The sequence below is a fragment of the Bombina bombina genome, chromosome 4 (assembly GCF_027579735.1).
Source record: "Bombina bombina isolate aBomBom1 chromosome 4, aBomBom1.pri, whole genome shotgun sequence".
Lineage (NCBI taxonomy): Eukaryota > Metazoa > Chordata > Amphibia > Anura > Bombinatoridae > Bombina > Bombina bombina.
In genome coordinates this window covers 499,874,011-499,887,852 of record NC_069502.1, presented here as the reverse complement: position 1 = coordinate 499,887,852, position 13,842 = coordinate 499,874,011, and the positions used below count along the sequence as shown (strand labels likewise).

At 38.2% G+C, this 13,842-nt stretch overlaps 1 protein-coding gene across 1 annotated transcript in view; it reads left to right on the top strand.

Annotated features, from left to right (window-relative positions):
* The window catches only part of KHDRBS2 (KH RNA binding domain containing, signal transduction associated 2), a 1,203,795-nt gene that overhangs the window by 862,924 nt on the left and 327,029 nt on the right, over positions 1 to 13,842 (top strand). The gene's annotated exons all lie outside the window — the stretch shown is intronic.

Below are 13,842 nucleotides of genomic sequence, written 5' to 3'. Positions count from 1 at the left end.
GGGGACAGGAAGGGAGGGTGGGAGGACAGTACAAGGGCAGAAACTTCTTCCTCAGTAACAGGGGAAAAAGAGCTAAATTTATGGGAATTTGGGTTTGGATGATTGTGAGCTTTTGAGGGGTTGAGAGATTGGTAGTATGTTGAGATCTGATTTCATTTCTGATGGAGTCAATTTTGTTATTGAAAGTGGCTGGCAAAATCTTGAGCTGAGAGAGAAGTTGTAGTAAGAGGTGGGGGTGGGCGGAGAAGAGTATTGAATGTGGAAAACAGACGTTGTGGGTGAGAGGAAAGAGTAGAGATGAGATTAGAGAAGTATTGTTGTTTATAATGATTAAGGGCAGAATAGGAGCAGTACAGGATGAACTTGTAGTGAAGAAAGTCAGCTGAACTCCGAGATTTCCTCCAGGGTCGCTCAGCAGTACAGGAACATCTGCGTAAGTACCGTGTTAGAGGAGTACGCCAGGGCTGAGGATGAGAGTGTGGTTTCTGAGCTATTGTATGGGGGGCCAGAGTGTCAATGACTGATGTAAGGTTGGAGTTATTATTATTATATGGACTGAGTTTGGTATATATATATATATATATACACTGTGTAGGGGCTGCTCATTGCAAATGTTTAAACTTAGTATATACCCAACAATGTGTTGCAGCCCTAACAATGTATATATTTTCCACATATCCATCTAAATTCAAATATGCATCATATTATTCAGTATATACTATAGCTCCCTTTGGAAACATAAGTAACTAATACAAATCTTTACATAAATATGCTTTAGATAAATGAATTAAGGATGTACAACAAAATACAAATACTTATATGACACCTTGTGAGTGTAGTAGAGTGGATTGTTTATGCCATTTATGCATATCAAATCAATGTAATTGTGGTTTGCTTTTTCACTTTATGCCTCTATCCATTTGAATCGTTACAAATATGAAGTAGCGCTGTTATTGATGCAATGTAAAGGTTATAATAACAAGCGTAATCACTTGGATTGATGTACTTTAAGTGTCTTTTAACCAATTATGTTGTTTTTATTTATGTTTTTGTTTACTTTCTTTGTATTGTGTTGCTGAAATCTTTCTGACGTTTGTGCACACCAGAACGAGACAAAATAGTTAATCTACATCTATAAGCTCAAAATGGGCAGTCTGAATTGCACATCCGCCCTAAAGAATATACATCACGATTTGGAGACAGACTGTTGTGGCTACTTAAGGTAGGGAACTACCTGTTGCAATCAATATTTATGAAAGCGCAAGATTCGCTCGAAACGCGTCAGATGATGTCATCAGCTTTACTGCTACTCCGTGAGTTGTCCTTTTAAATACCAATAAATATTTTACATTTTACTTTTTACATTAAGGCTGTGCATGGTATTATTCTGCAAATATTGATTACATCTCTTTATTGGAGTTCATTCTATTTTCTTATCTATACCACGGTCTATACGTACCTGTGGGATGGAGGAGACCACTGGGTCTGACGATGGGGCTTTTTGGCGTAGAGGGACAAAACGCCTACTCCATAATATAAGGTTTCATTCTTCATTACCTTTCCATTTTTGTTGTGTACCTGTGCGCACATACCTCTGTTGTGTGTGGTATATATATATATATATATATATTTTATATATCTTTTGAAAAAAAATTGGCAAAACTTTGCCACATGAAAATTCAAAGAGTTTTTACCCACCCTTGTCAGAACAGTAGAGTAGCAAGATCAGCTCCATTGAAATAAACGGAGCCACTTCTATTTCACAACAATTCTTCCTGCCACATAGAACAACACTGTCAAGAATATGTTTTAAAAGCATTACAAAACCAACAAATAAAAACACCCCTTGTAAGCAGACCCCTCTAACATATAGACAAAAGAAAACTTTAAAAAAATAAAAAATATATAAGAAAAAAAAACACCCCCCTAAAAAATATAAAACCATGCCACCTCAGGAGATTTGACCAGAAATGACTGCAAGATGAGATTCTTCTTACGGCCAATTGTATCTCTCTAACTCCCACATACTGTTAAGATGAAAAATACTGTAGAAAAATACATTTCTCACATGCTTATTTGCTTTTCATGCTTATGGGCTAGTCATTATGGGAGTTTCTTTTTCTTCTTCCAGTCTGTGGAATTTATTTTTTGTTTAATTGAAGACACTAGACACCACCCCACATATTGGGTCAGTTTCATTTGCAACGATCTTTGTTCTTAAATAGCAGTAGTATGAAGTGGTTTTGTCAGATTAAGATGAGTACATTGTTTGATCAATGGTGCAGATAGATGTTACATTTTGTCACTATCTATGAGATTGTTTTTTTGAATAATGTTTTATATAGCAGAGTAACTGCAACAAGCTATTTATATACAGGTGTGGCTATACTTACCATCTATTAGGATTGTTATGTTTATTGTTCATTGGGCTGTGTATATACATTTTTTGTATGGTATAGTAGCTGAAGTAAGCTGTCCCTTATGCAGGTGTACAAATGAGGGTGATTTTTACATTACATACTAAAATATGACACACTTGTAGGTAAAGTCATGTATGATTGCACATTTATTTGAATTATTATGATGAATACACCTTGAAGTATATTAACTCATGTGACTTTTTATGAGAATAACACAGATTACATTCAGGTAGATTATGAGTTGTACGTTCATGTTTTAATGCTAAAAAAATGGTCAGTTCAGTATTAAAACAGCAACGCAGCCATTACAAGTCTTGTCGGTATAGCTGTGCCGCAAGCCTTTTAGCCTGTAATGCAACGTCACTTCCGCACTCGTAAAAATGACGTTTTTTTTCATGGGACTTCCATAGCACTAAAAAGTCACTTATGTGTGAGCACCAGTATAGAGATTTGTTACAAAATATACTTTTGTGCTGGATAAATATCTTGCAATAGCGATTTCGTTCCGCTTTACTCACCGACTCCTGAGGGCTATCCGGTTCTCCTCTGCCTGTAGTGCTGTATTGGCCCGTCCACAGGGAGCACTCGTGCTTGTTACCAAAAGCTGAGCGTTGTGGAAAACCCCTCTGGCTCATTTCAAGGTCTCCGCCGAGTGTCCGCTCCCCTCCTGGGCTCTCTCCAGTTTCGGCTGTGTAGCGTCTGACGTCACCCGGGACTCCGCTTCCGGTTAGCCCTCTGTTGTGAGTCGGATCTCCCCACGGCTGTTTACTGCAGTGTAGGTGAGTGTGATTGCGGCTAACTTTCAACCGGTTACTCTGTGCCTGCCCGATCTCCAGATAAATATGCACTATAAATAATTGAAGCGGCACCAGGATCCAGTTGCTTGTTAAAACTGCTTTATTTTTAGTAGTGGTGTGCAATCTTCAAACAAAGCAGTAGAATTTTTCGTGACAAACAGTGCATAGACGAACTCACATGAAGTGACAACTTGCTGACATGTTTCGGCCCTTATGCCGTAATCTTAGCTAAAGTGTCTATCCTCCCTTTACCTTTTAAAACACCTGTGCTCAAAGTGATTGGTTTTAAAATTTAATTCAGTGGGTTTGGTCTATTATAGCACCTGCATTAACTGTTTCCTTACTCTACTCAAAGCTGTCAGCCTCATGTTGCTTAACCTCTGTAAACCATAAAACCATAGATAAATACATATATACCAGTTCTCCTCTGCTACATCACTAATAGTCTAGAATGACTTCCATTCATATTTATAATTGTAATAATTAAAATTAACATTAAATGATGTAACAAAAGAGAGTTTGAATCCTATGTTGAAACTTGTAACTAGATATAATCATAAAAAATTGCCATACTGGCATGATTAATAATAATATCTATTGAGATATTCCATTTCATACTACAAGTTCAATCCAAACAAAGTTTATAGAAGGTGTAAAGATACTTGTGTACAATACACAGAACACCAAATAGAAAAACAAAAAACAAAAGGCTAATACAGGAGGCGTTCTGGACACACAGGAAACCATTTGGCTTATTCCAAAAAGTTTATCAAATCAAATTCAGAATTCAAACCCCTATGGGAACCCTGGTTTTTAGCCTGTGTATCCAGAACACCTCTCTCTTAGCTAGCAAATTATCTCTATTACCCCCTCTTTTTTTGCACCTTACTTGTTCAATAACCGTCCATTTTAATGAACTTACATTTTTGTTAATGTTTAATTTTGAAGTGTTGTACAAGGGGGGTTGTAAGCTTGCCTGCTTTTATTGTGGGTAATGTGCTCCCGAATCTCTCTCTTGCCTCCCCCTGGTAGTAAGACCTGTATATTGAATATTACAGGATTCGCAAGTTAGTAAGTAAACTACATATGTTGACCCTGCAGTTCAGACAAGAATGGTGTCTAAATTGATCTCCTGTCGGCTGTGCTGGTGAAGCCCTCACCTTGCTTGTAAACAGCCCACATGCTATGCATGGGCCATAATTGCATTTGTAGACACCAGTGTGTCTTAGCCATGATGAACTGGAGCTCTGGTGCTGCCCTCAATTGTGTCGGACGCAACCATATTGCCAATGGTCATGCCCTTCCTATATGCGAACCTGCCACCCTTTGGACACTATTTTTACAAGACCCTCATCTGCTGTTAGCATACGAAAATGTTTGCGTATAATGTTGCAAACCTGATGGTATTGTGCACTACTTATTTCGTTACAAAAGTTACTTCTCCAAAATTTGATTTCTTCAGATCTAAATCCTTTTGAGTAAGGAACTCCTTCCTTTCCCATCTAGAGATAGTTTCTCTTACTCTTGCAACCTCCTTCTCTCTCATAACCCCTGCTACAGAGGCGATTCTCTAGGTCCAAGATTGTCTTTCGTATTCTATCTGGGTTGAGCAGTTGCGCTTTAACCGTATGAACTGACCCTTCATCACGGAATAAAATACCCTTTTGGGGTGACTACTCTTCGCTGTTGAAGAAGTGTGTTCCCTGGTAATTGGTTTTCTGTACACTTTTGTGTGTATCTTTCCCTGTTCTCCTAATAAAGTTACATCCAAAAAATTAATATGTGTCCTTCCCAAAACTCATGGGTTAGTTTAATACCTGTTGTGTTGTTGTTCAGATCTCTCAAGAATTCTTTCAGTTCTATCTCCTGCCCTTCCCAGATGATTAGAAGATCATCTATATATCTTCTATAGTAAATTATCTTGATTTCCAGGGACCATCACCCCCATAGATGTGGGACAGTTCCCACCCAACCCATGAATAAGTTGGCGTATGAGGGCGCGAACTTCGCCCCCCATCGCTGTTCCCCACACCTCTGGAGGTAATGGTCCCCTTCAAACTCAAAAAAGTTATGGGTTAAGAGGAATTCCGTTACCCTGAGGATATATTTGACAAATAGGGGACTATAATTTGTAGCTCTTTTTAGAAAAAAATGCAATTGCCTCCAGACCTGCACTGTGGGGGATACTGGAGTACAGGGATGTTACATCAAGGAAACCCCAACTGTATCTCTCACTCCAACTGAGGGACTCTACTTCAATCAGTAGTTGTTTAGTGTCCTTCGCAGGTAGCTTGATAGATTCTGTACTAATGGTTGCAAAATAGCATCCAGCCACTGTGACCATCGGTTCCAGAATTAATGATGGGGCGACTTTTACCTCTTGGATGGATTTATGGACCTTCGGAAGGAAATTAAAAATGGGCTTCACAGGATAATCCACTATAAGATACTCACTGGTCTTTTCATCTAAGAAACCTGCTTCCTTCCCATCATCTATAAGATCTAATATTTCCTGTTTGAATCTAAATGTGGGATCAAATGTTAGATTCGTGTTTGGGAGGGTCTGATAGTTGTCGTGTTGCCCCTTCCTTCAAAAAGAAAGATTTGTCCATGACAACCACAGACCCTCCCCTTATCAGATGCTCTGATGACCAAGTTTTTATTCTCTTTGAGGCCCCTAAGTGCCAAAATTTCTGCTTTGTTTAAATTCTTGTTTCTAGTATTAAGATCTGCTGTTGTACGCTAGTTTTGAGAGGTCTTGTTCGACCCTACACTGAAATTTCTCTAAAATGTTTCCTCTTGTGTGTATTGGGTAAAATCTTGAAGCCCCAGAGAGAGAAAGGACCCTTGTTTATGGACCCTTTCGTTCCCTTCATCCTGTGAATAAACATTCTCTCTGTCCAATCCCTCTAGGGCTTCAGATCACATACCTCTGAAAAGTTAATGTGTGTTGTATCTTTTGTTCTGATTCCATCTGGGGGGCATATACACATCATTAGTTGTTGGGTTCTCGTGATGTTCAAAATGCTTTTTGATCGTTAGATTTCTGATCAGCCCTATTAACATCCACCAGAGTCTGGAATAAGTTAAAAGTGTCTGTTGGTACATAATCCAAGACCATAATTCAGGACCCCTTGTTTCCAGATCACTTAGTGGATATACTGACAGGTTAATTACTGAATTTACACATATTTTGTCCTTGATCTCCCTCTCCTGGGCGGGTTTGGAATGGTTGCAGGGGTACTGTAGGTGTGCCCTTTAAGATGCCCTTGCCTCTTGTTACCTCCTCCCCCCCTCCGTGACTCGCCTGATGTTTTGGGGAAAAACCTGTGCCAGCTCTGAAGTCTCCTGGTCCCTATATTCTATGGCTGACCTATTGGTAATGTCCGTAGAGAATTTAGTCTGCCCAGGTGGTGTGTGTGTCCTATCACCTATCATGGAGGATGTATCCCCCCCTACTACTGTTGGGGTCTTCCTCCTCTCTGAAGTTGAAACAATCCCAGAGGATTCAGCTTCACTCTCATTAAAAGTAACCTTTTTACTTTTACCCTGACCCTTATTTGCTTTCCTCCCTGACTTTTTTCCTTTTGGGAATCACTTTGAGCACAGGTTTTTTAAAAGGTAAAGGGAGGATAGACACTTTAGCTAAGATTACGGCCATAAGGGCCGAAACATGTCAGCAAGTTGTCACTTCATGTGAGTTCGTCTATGCACTGTTTGTCACGAAAAATTCTACTGCTTTGTTGAAGATTGCACACCACTACTAAAATAAAAGCAGTTTTAAACAAGCAACTGGATCCTGGTGCCGCTTCAATTATTTATACTTCCATAGCGCTGCCATTACGAGTTTTGGGGTGAGGCCTAAAAAAGCTGGCGTTGCAGCCTATAAAGACAAGATCCGTACCCGCCATCTGAGAACAGTAGTTATGAGTTTTACCGCAACAAAACTGTTACATAAAAACTCATAACTAAAGTGTTACAAAGTACACTAAACACCCCATAAACTACTATTAACCACCTAAACCGAGCCCTCCCACATCGCAAATACTATATTAAAGTTATTAACCCTAATCTGCCGCTCCCGACATCGCCGACAATAATACAATTTATTAAACCCTATTCCGCCGCTCCTCAACATTGTCACCACCGACTATAATAAAGTTATTAACCCCTAAACTGCCACCCTCCAGCATCGCAAACACTATTTAAATATTATTAACCACTAATCTGCCATCCGCCCACTTCGCCCCCCACTATACTAAAGTTATTAACCCCTATTCCCGTCCGCTCCCCGACACTGCCAACACTATAATAAACCTATTAACCCCTAAACCGCAAGCCCCCCACACCATCGCAATAAAACTAATTTAAACTAGTAACCCCTAAACCTAATGCCCTAAGGCCCCCCCCTAACTCTTATATTGAAATTACAATTTTCCCTATCTTAAAGTGAATGTCAATTTTCAGCAATGAGTGCCCCCGGGTTTTTAAAAATAAAAAAATAGGGGCACTTACATTGATGAAAGTTTACATTGCGCAGGATTTGTAGAAATACTTACTTTTACTACTGCAAAGCCAGATCGACAATTCCCCCCCCCCCCCCATTCTTCTTCCTGCTGTACAACCAACAGCAATGACGAACCAACCGGCTTCCTCCAATCACAGCCTGGCATCACGAGATGGCCCGCTCTGGGGGGGAAGCCATGATTTGATGGAAGCCGGGTTTTTGTCATTTCTGATGTCAGTACAGAGGAACTGAGACCCTGGGATCGGTGATCCGGCTTTGGAGAAAGAAAAGGTAAGTATTTCTACAAATCCCCGTGCAATGTAAATTTTCATCAATGAAAGTGCCCCTGTCTTTAAAAGTATTTTTAACGGCTAGATTACGAGTCTTGTGTTAGCCTTAAAAAGCAGCGTTGAGAGGGTCCCAACGCTGCTTTTAATGCCCGCTGTGTATTACGAGTCTGGCAGGTACAAGGTGTAACCGCTCACTTTTCTTTCCGTGACCTCAAGTATACCGCAAATCCCCTTACGTCAATTGCGTATCCTATCTTTTCAATGGGATTTTCCTAATGCCGGGTATACGAGTCTTGGAAGAAGTGAGCGGTAGACCCTCTTCTGTCAAGACTCCTACCATATTAAAAGTCAGTAGTTAAGAGTTTTATGGGCTAACACCGTAACATAAAACTCTTAACAAAAGTGCTAAAAAGTACACTAACACCCCATAAACTACCTATTAACCCCTAAACTGAGCCCCCCCACATCGCAAATACATAAATAAAAATTTTAACCCCTAATCTGCAGACCGGACATCTCCGCCTCTGTAATAAATATATTAACCCCCTAAACCACTGCCCTCCCTGCCTCGCAAACACTAGTTACATTTTATTAACCCCTAATCTGCCGTCCCTAACATCGCCGACACCTACCTACATTTATTAACCCCTAATCTGCTGCCCCCAACGTCGCCACAACTATATTAAATGTATTAACCCCTAAACCTAAGTCTAACCCTAACACCCCCTAACTTAAATATAAATTTAAATAAAACGAAATAAAAATTACTACAATTAAATAAATTATTCCTTATTAAAACTAAATACTTACCGCCGATAAATAAACCCTAACATAGCTACAAATATAGCTAATAGTTTACATTGTATCTAGCTTAGGTTTTTTTTTTACATTTTACAGGCAACTTTGTATTTATTTTAACTAGGTACAATAGTTATTATAATAGTTATAACTATTTAATAACTACCTAGTTAAAATAAAGACAAAATTTACCTGTAAAATAAATCCTAACCTAAATTACAATTACACCTAACACTTACACTATATTAAAATAATTTCCTAAATTAACTACAATTTAATTAAATAAAGTACGGAAAAAAACACTAAATTACAGAAAAAAATATATAATTACAAGAATTTTAAACTAACTACACCTAATCTAATCCCCCTAATAAAATAAAAAAGCCCCCCAAAATAAAAAATAATCCTACCCTATACTAAATTACAAATAACCCTTAAAGGGCCTTTTTGCGGGGCATTGCCCCAAAGTACTCAGCTTCTTTTACCTGTAAAAAAAAATACAATACCCCCCCAACATTAAAACCCACCACCCACACACCACAACCCTACTCTAAAACCCACCCAATACCCGACAAATAATGGTTCCTTTAAATGACGTCATCCAAGATGGCGTCCCTTGAATTCCGATTGGCTGATAGGATTCTATCAACCAATCGGAATTAAGGTAGGAAAAATCCTATTGGCTGATGCAATCAGCCAATAGGATTGAAGTTCAATCCTATTAGCTGATCCAATCAGCCAATAGAATGCGAGCTCAATCCTATTTGCTGATTGGATCAGCCAATAGGATTGTTCCTACCTTAATTTCCGATTGGCCTGATATAATCCTATCAGCCAATCGGAATTCAAGGGACACCATCTTGGATGACATCATTTAAAGGAACCGTCAGTCGTCGGTAGTTGTCAGTCTGGATGGATGCACTGCGTCGGATGTCTTCAAGATGGAGCCGCTCCTCGTCAGATGGATGATATAGAAGATGCCGTCTGGATGAAGACTTCTGCCCATCTGGAGGTCCTCTTCTGCCCGGATCGGATGAAGACTTCTGCCCCTCTGGAGGATACTTCTGCCCGATTGGGTGAAAACGTCTCAAGGTAGGGTGATCTTCAAGGGGGTCGTGTTAGGTTTTATTAAGGGGGATTGGATGGGTTTTAGAGTAGGGTTGGGTGTGTGGGTGGTGGGTTTTAATTTGGGGGGGTATTGTATTTTTTTTACAGGTAAAAGAGCTGATTACTTTGGGGCAATTGCCTCGCAAAAAAGCCCTTTTAAGGGCTATTTGTAATTTAGTGTAGGGTAGGGATTTTTTTTTATTTTTGGGGGGCTTTTTTTATTTTATTAGGGGGATTAGATTAGGTGTAATTAGTTTAAAAAAAATTGTAATTATTTTTATTTTTTTTGTATTTTTAGTGGGTTTTTTTTTTGTACTTTAGTTTATTTAATTTAATTGTATTTAATTGTAGTTAGTTTAGGTAATTAATTTAATTATAGCGTAGTGTTAGGTGTAATTGTAACTTAGGTTAGGTTTTATTCTACAGGTATAATTTGTTACTTATTTTATCTAGGTAGTTAGTAAATAGTTAATAACATTTAATAACTATTCTACCTAGTTAAAATAAATACACAACTTGCCTGTAAAATAAAAATAAATCATAAGCTACGCTACAATGTAACTAATAGTTATATTGTAGCTATTTTAGGGTTTATTTTACAGGTAAGTATTTAGCTTTAAATAGGAATAATTAATTAATTGTAGTAATATTATTTAGATTATTTTAAATTATATTTAAGTTAGGAGGGGTGTTAGGGTTAGACTTAGGTTTAGGGGTTAATATATTTATTCTGTTGCAGCGACATTGGGGGTGGCAGATTAGGGGGTTAATAAGTGTAGGTAGGTGGCGGCTACATTGGGGCGGCAGAATAGGTGCTCTAATAAATAAAATGTAGGGTTTCAGCGATGGTTGGGGGCATCAGATTAGGGGTTTAATAATATAATGTAGGTGGCCGGCGGTGTCCGGAGCGGCAGAATTAGGGGCTAATAATGTAATGCAGGTAGTCGGCGATGTCGGGGGCGGCAGATTACGTGTTAATAAGTGTAAGATTAGGGGTGTTTAGACTTTGTATGGGCATTGCTCTTAAAAGGACATTTAGCTCTTTTGCATTGCCCTGAAAAGGGCATTTAGCTCTTTTAAGAAAAGCCCAAAACCCTTAACAAAAAAAACAAAAAAAGTCTAAAAAATCCTACCACTTACCCCCGAAGATCCACTTACAGTTCCAGAAATCCAGACATCCAGGCCGCAAGAAGGTCTTCATCCAGGCGGCTCCATCTTCATCCATCACGGGACCGGCATCTTTCTTCATCCCCTGTGGGAGGTGAATCGGTCGATGGTCCAAGGCGGAGGTCCAGGCGGAAGGTCCAAGGCGGAGGTCCATCGATGCGACGTGGAGGTCCTCTTCATGTGATCGTCCACTGCACACTGAGGATTGAAATGCAAGGTACCCCTTCTTATACCTGGGGTACCATTGCATTCCCATTGGCCAAATAATTTTAATCAGCCAATAGGCATTAGGGCTACTAAAATCCTATTGGCTGTTCAAATCAGCCAATAGGATTAAGGCAGCTCTCATTCTATTGTCTGATTTGAATCAGTTCAATAGAATGAGAGCTGCTTAAATCCTATTGGCTGATTGAAACAGCCAAAAGGATTTTAGCAGCCCTAATTTCCTATTGACTGATTCAAATCTTTCAGCCAATGGGAATGCAATGGTACCCCCAGTATTAAAGGGGTACCTTGCATTTCAAACCTGAAAAGGACCTCCTTGTCAGATCGATGGACCTCTGCCTGGGACTTGCCAACTGGATGAAGATGGAGCCGCCAGGATGAAGATCGTTCAAGTGGGACTTCAACAACATGTGAGTACCTTAAGAGGGGTTAGTATTAGGTTTTTTGGGTGTTTTTTTTATTTTTTATTAGGGTGGGGGCACTCTTAAAAGAGCTGAATGCCCTTTTCAGGGAAATGCCCATACAAATGCCCTTTTTCAGGGCAATGGGTAGATTAGGTTTTTTAGATTGTTTGTTTTTATTTGTGGGTTTGGGGGGTGGGGGTTTGTAATGTTAGTGGGTCCTTTATATTTTTTTAGAAAAATAAACTAATATCTTTAGGGCAATGCCCTACAAAAGGCCATTTTAAGGGCCTATTGGTAGTTTATTCTAGATTAGGTTTCTTTTATTTTGGGGGTGTTTTTTTTTTTTAAATGGGGTATTAGAATAGGAATAATTTTTATATTATTTGGATAATTCGTTTTTTATATTGTGTAATTTTTTTTTCCGTTTTGGGGTGGGTTTTTTATTTTTAGATTTGGGGTTGGGCATTTCTTAAAAGAGCTGAATCCCTTTTAGAGGGCAATGCCAATACAAATGCTCTTTTCAGGGCAAATGGGTAGATTAGATTTTACTTTATTTATATTTTTTGGGTTTGGGGGGTGGGGGTTTTGTGTACTGTTAGGGGGTGTTTTGTTTTTCTTTTGTAGGAAAAGAGCTGTTATCTTTAGGGCAATGCCCTACAAAAAGGCCCTTTTAAGGGCTCTTGTACGTTTTTATAGATTAGGCTTTTTTATTTTGGGGGTGTTTTTTTTTTTTTTTTAAACAGGTAATTAGATATTAGAATATCAATCATTTTTAAGTGTTTTTGGATAAATTTAATTTGGTTATTTTTTGTAATGGTAGTTTTTTTTTTATTTTTTTCTAATTTTAGTGTTTTTTATTTTTTGTAATGGTAGGTTTTTTTTTATTTTTTTTGTAATGTTAGGTTTTAATGTAAGGCAGCTTAGTTTTTTTTTGTGTTTGAATAATTTTTATTTGAGGTAAAAAAAAAATAGAATAACAGACAAAATCAATTGCAAGAATCATATACAGATATGAAAAAAGAACATATCGCTTTCCAAATGAAACAGTTCTATTACAACACAGCCGTGCCAAAATGATAAAGAGAAAACCTCACACATACAGTCTCATTGACATAGGGAAACAAAATTAACTTAAAATAATATAAAGCATAAGTGTCGAATTGAGGCCTCATACAGAAAAAAGCCGTCAGACCTAAAATCTAGACACAACTGGGCTGCAAAAATCACTATACAACTTTTAAAAGGAGAGCATGACATTCATAAAATAAACAACTCCTGTTACATCACAGATATAGTAAAAAAAATAAACCTCACGTTTTCTATTTTATTACATAAAGGACACAGAGTATAAATTAATATATATGGGTAACCTCCAATTCAAAATGCTCAACAATAAGACTATAAATAATCACTCATAAAGATCCCTACAACTATTATAACTAGTATACAAATATTACTAATATATGGTAGCTTAATATACTTGTATGCAAAAATTGTAAGTGCCTGTACATATAAGGAAGGGCAAAAAAAGGTGTTCTAATACAGCACAGCTACGTTTAGGTGGTGTTAAAATTAAAGTAGGTCATAATAAATGACATTCTCAGAATCCCATGCCAAACCAGGCCCTTTGATCTGCACCAGACTCCCAATACTACTTAAACAAGGATATGCGTAATACACCCATTAAACCTGTATCCACCTCTATAATTGTATTAGAATTAGATATTATAAATCCTATTTCTAATCTGTCATTCCTTATCATGCTAATAGTAAATTATCCCTATCCAAAATATTTCAGGCAATGATACCAGAATATATAGCTGTAAGGAACATAAAAATAAAGTTGTTGCAAACCAAAAATGTCCTGAAAGCATATATGGTAGCTTAATATAGCGGAGGGGGAAATGCAGTATGGTACAAGTAAAACTGCAAAAGCACTGGACCACCAGAGTACTTTATGCGGGAAGGGGGGGGAAGGGGGCGAAGGGGTAGGACATATTGGCAATTTATGAAAAAGACATGGGGTGCAAAAGTAATTTCTCGACAGAGAGGTCTAGGCATGGGCCAGGAAAACTAAAAAGAAATGGTGGGCTTTAAATAACTATGGAATATAGCTATATCGTAAGA